This window comes from Sceloporus occidentalis, unplaced genomic scaffold (genome assembly GCF_023333645.1).
Source record: "Sceloporus occidentalis isolate IW3139 unplaced genomic scaffold, rSceOcc1.0.p SCAF_2, whole genome shotgun sequence".
In the NCBI taxonomy this organism is placed as follows: domain Eukaryota; kingdom Metazoa; phylum Chordata; class Lepidosauria; order Squamata; family Phrynosomatidae; genus Sceloporus; species Sceloporus occidentalis.
In genome coordinates, this window is record NW_028316982.1 from 39,590,060 (window position 1) to 39,597,723 (window position 7,664).

Here is a 7,664-nt window from a genome sequence, read left to right on the forward strand (position 1 = left end):
TCAACTGTCATCTCGGCCTCAGAGGGAGCCATCAGGCAGACCCAGCAACATCTTGGACTGCCTGTAGGAAGAGGCCCCTCCCTCCTCAACTGTCATCTCGGCCTCAGAGGGAGCCATCAGGCAGACCCAGCAACATCTTGGACTGCCTGAAGGAAGAGGCCCCTCCCTCCTCAACTGTCATCTCGGCCTCAGAGGGAGCCATCAGGCAGACCCAGCAACATCTTGGACTGCCTGAAGGAAGAGGCCCCTCCCTCTTCAACTGTCATCTCGGCCTCAGAGGGAGCCATCAGGCAGACCCAGCAACATCGAGGACTGCCTGAAGGAAGAGGCCCCTCCCTCCTCAACTGTCATCTCGGCCTCAGAGGGAGCCATCAGGCAGACCCAGCAACATCAGGGACTGCCTGAAGGAAGAGGCCCCTCCCTCCTCAACTGTCATCTCGGCCTCAGAGGGAGCCATCAGGCAGACCAGCAACATCTTGGACTGTCTGCAGGAAGAGGCCCCTCCCTCCTCAACTGTCATCTCAGCCTCAGAGGGAGCCATCAGGCAGACCCAGCAACATCAGGGACTGCCTGAAGGAAGAGGCCCCTCCCTCCTCAACTGTCATCTCGGCTTCAGAGGGAGCCATCAGGCAGACCCAGCAACATCAGGGACTGCCTGAAGGAAGAGGCCCCTCCCTCCTCAACTGTCATCTCGGCCTCAGAGGGAGCCATCAGGCAGACCCAGCAACATCAGGGACTGCCTGAAGGAAGAGGCCCCTCCCTCCTCAACTGTCATCTCGGCCTCAGAGGGAGCCATCAGGCAGACCCAACAACATCAGGGACTGCCTGAAGGAAGAGGCCCCTCCCTCCTCAACTGTCATCTCGGCCTCAGAGGGAGCGATCAGGCAGACCCAGCAACATCTTGGACTGCCTGAAGGAAGAGGCCCCTCCCTCCTCAACTGTCATCTCGGCCTCAGAGGGAGCCATCAGGCAGACCCAGCAACATCTTGGACTGCCTGAAGGAAGAGGCCCCTCCCTCCTCAACTGTCATCTCGGCCTCAGAGGGAGCCATCAGGCAGACCAGCAACATCTTGGACTGCCTGAAGGAAGAGGCCCCTCCCTCCTCAACTGTCATCTCGGCCTCAGAGGGAGCGATCAGGCAGACCCAGCAACATCTTGGACTGCCTGAAGGAAGAGGCCCCTCCCTCCTCAACTGTCATCTCGGCCTCAGAGGGAGCCATCAGGCAGACCCAGCAACATCAGGGACTGCCTGAAGGAAGAGGCCCCTCCCTCCTCAACTGTCATCTCGGCCTCAGAGGGAGCCATCAGGCAGACCCAACAACATCAGGGACTGCCTGAAGGAAGAGGCCCCTCCCTCCTCAACTGTCATCTCGGCCTCAGAGGGAGCCATCAGGCAGACCCAGCAACATCTTGGACTGCCTGAAGGAAGAGGCCCCTCCCTCCTCAACTGTCATCTCGGCCTCAGAGGGAGCCATCAGGCAGACCCAGCAACATCTTGGACTGCCTGAAGGAAGAGGCCCCTCCCTCCTCAACTGTCATCTCGGCCTCAGAGGGAGCCATCAGGCAGACCAGCAACATCTTGCACTGCCTGAAGGAAGAGGCCCCTCCCTCCTCAACTGTCATCTCGGCCTCAGAGGGAGCCATCAGGCAGACCCAACAACATCAGGGACTGCCTGAAGGAAGAGGCCCCTCCCTCCTCAACTGTCATCTCGGCCTCAGAGGGAGCCATCAGGCAGACCCAGTAACATCTTGGACTGCCTGAAGGAAGAGGCCCCTCCCTCCTCAACTGTCATCTCGGCCTCAGAGGGAGCCATCAGGCAGACCCAGCAACATCAGGGACTGCCTGAAGGAAGAGGCCCCTCCCTCCTCAACTGTCATCTCGGCCTCAGAGGGAGCCATCAGGCAGACCAGCAACATCTTGGACTGCCTGAAGGACGAGACTTCTCCCTCCTTTAACTGTATTTTGCATTGTATTACTATTTTACTGTACACCGCTATGATCATCGCGGAATAGCGGTCTATAAATAAAACATATTATTATTATTATTATTAAATCAGCCCCTTGCTTCTCTAAGGAGCTGGCAGCAATAAAACGAACAAGACGGAGACTAGAGGAACAACAGCAGAAAACTCAGAGTGAATCCGACCGGAAGCAGGCTAAAATCTATACGAAGACATGTGATGGTGCAACAGAGGCAGCAAAAAGACTAAAACTATTGGAGCTGCACAGAATTGTTCAGCTGAGCTGTTTTGAATGATTGGGGATCTGTTACGATCTGTCCTGAGGAGAATTTAAGCCACTCAACAGCTCGCTGTGAGGAATTTGCCCACCATTTTGCTGATAAAAGTGCTTGGCTTTGCTCAGACTTAGACACCAGAGCTGATACATGTTCACTGGATGTAATCCTGGCTCCTGCTTGTCCAGATTTGATGGATACCTTTCAATTTATGCAGCCTGAGGATATAGACAGGATCCTTGGAGATGTGATAGCCACCACATGTATTCTAGACCCTTGCCCTTCCTGGCTTATTAAACAGGCCCAAGGAGGACTGGTGGATTAGATAAAGGAAGTGATTAATGCCTCTTTACAGCAAGGCAGGTTCCCAACATGCCTAAAAGAGGCTGTGGTAAGAAAAAACATTCCTTGGATCCTACTTTACTAATTACAGGCCAGTAATTTGGGGGCAAGATGCTGGAGCGTGTGATGGCTTCCCAACTCCATATCTCTCCTTTGCTGGCATCCCTTCACTGGCTCCCCCTCCCTTTCCGCATTCAGTATAAGCTCCTGCTGTCGACGTTTAAAGCCTTTCATGGGCTGGCCCCTCCTTACTTATCAGACCTTCTTTCTCCTCACCTTCCCACTCGGGCCCTCCGTTCTAGTAGTCAAGGCCTGCTGTCCCAGCCCAGGATTTTCTCTGCCCCATCTCGGATTCGCCCCTTTTGACTCGCTGCCCCTCACTCCTGAAACCTTCTTCCCCCACGAACAAGAGCCATCACTTCTTTAACCAGCTTCAAAACGGAGTTGAAGACCATCCTGTTCAGAGAAGCATTCCCAGGCCTTGCATAATTGTCGCTTGCCTCCCTGGATGAAGATTAACCATCCATTATGAAGGCAAGCCCTCCCTCCAGTCCACCTGCCTTGGTCCAGGCCTTGGAGGTAGAGAGGAACTGCTAGACCTCATCCCTTTCCCCACCACTACTCCCTTCTCCTTTTGTGTGGTGTCTTTTTAGATTGTAAGCCTGAGGGCAGGGAACTGTCTAATTAAAAAGACTGTATGTACAGCGCTGTGTAAATTTACAGCGCTTTATAAATAAAGGTTGTTAATAATAATAATAATATAACCCCAAGCATTCCTGGATGAGATGGATTATCTAGATCCATGTCAGTCTGGTTTTGGGCCTGATTATGGGACAGAAACAGCTTTGGTTGCCTTGGTGGGTGACCTATGTAGAGAACTGGACAGGGGGAGTGTGTCCCTTTTGGTTTTGCTGGACCTCTCAGCGCCTTTCGATACCATTGACCAGCTCTCTGGGATGGGACTGTTCTACAGTGGCTCTGCTCTTTCCTGGAAGGGTGTTCTCAGAAGGTGGTGCTGGGGGATACCTGTTGGACTACTTGGCCTGTGGGGTCCCTCAGGGTTCTGTCCTTTCCCCTATGCTTTTTAACATCTACATGAAACTGCTGGGAGAGGTCACCCAGAGTTTTGGAGTAAGGTGTCACCTGTATGTGGATGATACCCAGCTCTATCACTTCTTTCCACCTAATTCCAAGGAAGCTGTTTCTGTCCTAAACCAGTGTATGGCTGCTGTAATGGACTGGATGAGGGCAAACAAACTGAAGCTTAATCCAGACAAGACAGAGGTGCTCCTGCTCAGTCAAAAGACAGATACGGGAATAGGGATTCAGCCTGTGTTAGATGGGGTTACACCTCCCCTGAAAACTCAGGTTCGTAGTTTGGGGTGTACTTCTGGATTCAGCACTGAGCCTGGAAGCCCAGGTATCGGTGGTGACCAGGAGTGCCTTTGCACAGCTAAAACGTGTGCGCCAACTGTACCCGTTCCTGGAAAAGTCAGACCTGGCCACAGTGATATATGCATTGGTTACATCTTGTTCGGCGCTGCCTTTGAAAAGTGCTCAGAAACTTCAGCTGGTGCAAGGAGCTGCAGCCAGGCAGTTAACAGAAGCTGGCTACAGGGTGCATACAACTCCCTTGTTGCAACAGTTCCATTGGCTGTCAGTCCGTTTTCGGGCACAATTCAAAGTGCTGGTTTTGACCTATAAATCCCTATGCAGCTTGGGACCAGGCTATTTGAAAGACCATATCTCCCTGTGTGAGTGCCCAAGAATATTGAGGTCATCGAAAGAAGCCTTTCTTTCTTTCCCACTACTCTCTCAGGTGCGTTTGGTGGGAACAAGAGCAAGGGCTTTTTCAGTGGCTGCTCCCAAGCTCTGGAACTCCCTCTCTAGGCAGGCCAGGATGGCTCTATCCCTGCTGTCCTTCCAGCAGCAGGTAAAGACATTTCTATGCCGCCAGGCTTTCGCATGACAGCGATGCTTTTTTGTTTTTGTTTTAAAGAGTTTTAAACTTTAAATTTTAATAATGTAGTGGTTTTAATTGTTTGAACTGTTCAATTTTTATAGTTTTTTGTGGGGTTTTCGGGCTATGTGGCCATGTTTGGGAAGAGTTTCTTCCTGATGTTTCGCCAGCATCTGTGGCTGGCATCTTCAGAGAATGAATCTTTCTCTGAAGATGCCAGCCACAGATTCTGGTGAAACATCAGGAAGAAACTCTTCTAGAACATAACCACATAGCCCAAAAAACCCACAAAAAACTATGGATGCTGGCCATGGAAGCCTTCGACTTCACAATTGTTTAATTGTTTTTTAAACTTGTATTTTGCAAGTTTTATAGTGTTTTAACTCAGACTGTTTTAGATTTGTAAGCTGCTTTGAGTCCCTGTACTGGGAGGAAGGCGGGATATAAATAAACATAATAAATAAATATAAATGGGCAGAGCAAGTGGGAAGAGATACCAACAAACATGTCCTATTTAAAGCTGTTGTTTGCATTTAAAGAGAAGCCTTCATTGACCTCTTCACTCTATATGATCCCCAAACCAACCAGGCTTCAGCTGCTATTTACATTAAAAAGAAACTTGCACATGATTTGCATTAGTGCAATTTAATATCACATATAGGCTGGCATCCTGTTAGTTATGATGTCATAAAAGCTAAGGTTTGTAACTACTTCCTATTCACTTACAATCATGATACCACTGCCACAGTCGTAAATGTCTCCAAAACCCATCTTAAAATCCAGCAAGCTTCACCAAGGAATGGAGTTCTGTGGCACTGATAAGCAGAGCAGTGAAATATGATGTATCCAGTCCCCTCTCACCAGCAAATGATGGTGCACCTACAGGTTGTAACAGGGTCCCTGCTTCTGGTCTACAAACTACTACTTGTGGGTGGGAGGGACTGAATATAACATTCTTCAAAACTCCATCCCTTGATGGGTTTGGGGGGTCAGATCAAGGCACAGCCACAACATTGTGGCTATGTAGCTAATGCAAGATCCAATCCTAGTTTGCCCAGAGAGTTGATGGACCATATTATTCAAAATGGTTTTGTTCTGGGCATTCTCTTTTTTCAACATGTATTATGTGGGATGCATCGCCGCTGAAGAAATAATCCAGTTTGATAACACTTTAACTGCTATGGCTCAGTACTATGGAATAGTTTGTTGTGGCACCAGAGCTCTCTGGCAGAGAAGGCTCAATATGTCACCAAACTACAATTCCCAGAATTCCATAGCATTAAACCATGGCAGTTAAAGTGGTGTTAAACTGGATTATGTCTGCAGTGCAGATACAGTTTAAGACATTTAATTACAGTCGGCCCTTCTTATACACGGATTTTTTATACACGGATTTAAGCATACACGGATTGAAAATGTTCCAAAAAAGTATAAATTTACCTTGATTTTCCATTTTTTATAAGGGACACCATTTTGCTATGTCATTATATGTAATGGGACTTGAGCATACACGGATTTTGTTATACATGGGGGATCTTGGAACCAAACCCCAGCGTATAACAAGGGTCCACTGTAATTGTCGCCTGAAGTCAGTATTCTTGGAGGCTGAAAATGCAGGGGAAAAACCTAAAAAGTATTTAAAGCTTATCATCAGATTTAGAACTGTGATGTCCCCAGGGGATGTCCAATCTGGTGTTTATCTGATTTATTCTTTTAAAGTAACTCACACAATTGTTAAGGTATGTATTCAAATGGCTTTCCCATCATTAGTGGCATCCTATTGAATATGCACATTTGCAGGTGTTTTACTACTTTGGGCAATTTATTTGTGAAATTTCTTTGGCAGCACCACAAAGGAACTGAAGCTGCAGGCATAAGTCAATAGATCAGTAAGATTCTGGAACACACTGCTGTTCTAAAATTGGCCTGGCATCATTCCTCTCTGCCCACACAAAAGGTGGGTGGGAAAGGGAAAGTCAGGGTAATGCTGTACAATAACTCTTTATTCATGTTGTGTTACTAGTGTTTGCTTTATACTTTTATTCCCAGTTTGTGTCACCACACCCAAAGCTATTATGAGATAAGGGGGAGGGGAACCTTTTAGCAAGACTCAAAGAAGGAAGAAAGGATTGAAAACAGGAAAGGAAAAATCCCCAGTGTGACTTTGATTGCAAGGGCTGGATTGCACAAAAGAGAGCAAAAAACTCCTGATAGAATGCAGCCAATCTAAAGAGAGAGCACTGTGAGCATGTTGCTTTGTGGCTCTCTGTTGACGTAATCGGGAGCAGAGCCAACTTCCACAAATCCTCCTGTGTATCTTCTCAAAGAGCCTTGTCATAGCATGCTGGAAGGCTTAAATCCTAGTGCGGTAATGTCTTGGCATATTTCACAACTCTTCTCTCAAAGTCTCTTCATAACATTAATGCTTGGGCCTCAGGCAACACTACCAGTTGAATGGCTGTCATCCCTTAGAATTCCCACAGGCTTGCACCTCATTGAAATCAGCTTACCTTGGGTACTAAATAGGCTGCAACTAGAAATAATCACTTTAACAAAAAAGTGAAAATCATATGAGTTGAACCTCTCCCCGAAGAAAGAAAGGGACTTCTGTTCCTCACTCTAAACATTTATTTGTATTAAATCAGTTATTCTCAACCCTTCTACCATGTTATGCTTTCAGATTCTCTGAAGAGGCCAGCCACAGATGCAGGCAAAATGTCAGGAATAAATTCTTCTAGAACACAGCCACATAGCCAGAAAAACCCACAAAAAACTATGGATGTCAGCTGTGAAAGCCCTTGACTTCACAAAAAGAAATCAGTTATGAATGCATAACTCTAGGTTACACATTTGCAAGTATGATTGTGAATTTCAGTCAATATTTTTAATAAATAAAGGAGAGACTTTTTTTAAAGCCCAGGTATTTCACTGAGCCTACACTGGAGAATATTAGATCAAGAGTTTAGGAAAGAAATCCATTCTACTGGCCCTATTTTTGCAGAGTTTGGGCAACTAGGGCTGCAGTCCTATACACACTTAATCTAATGGCTCTTCCAGAAGACGAGCCCTTTAGTTGTTAAATGAACAGGCTGAAGTAATCTCAGAACCACCAGCAATATTTAAGA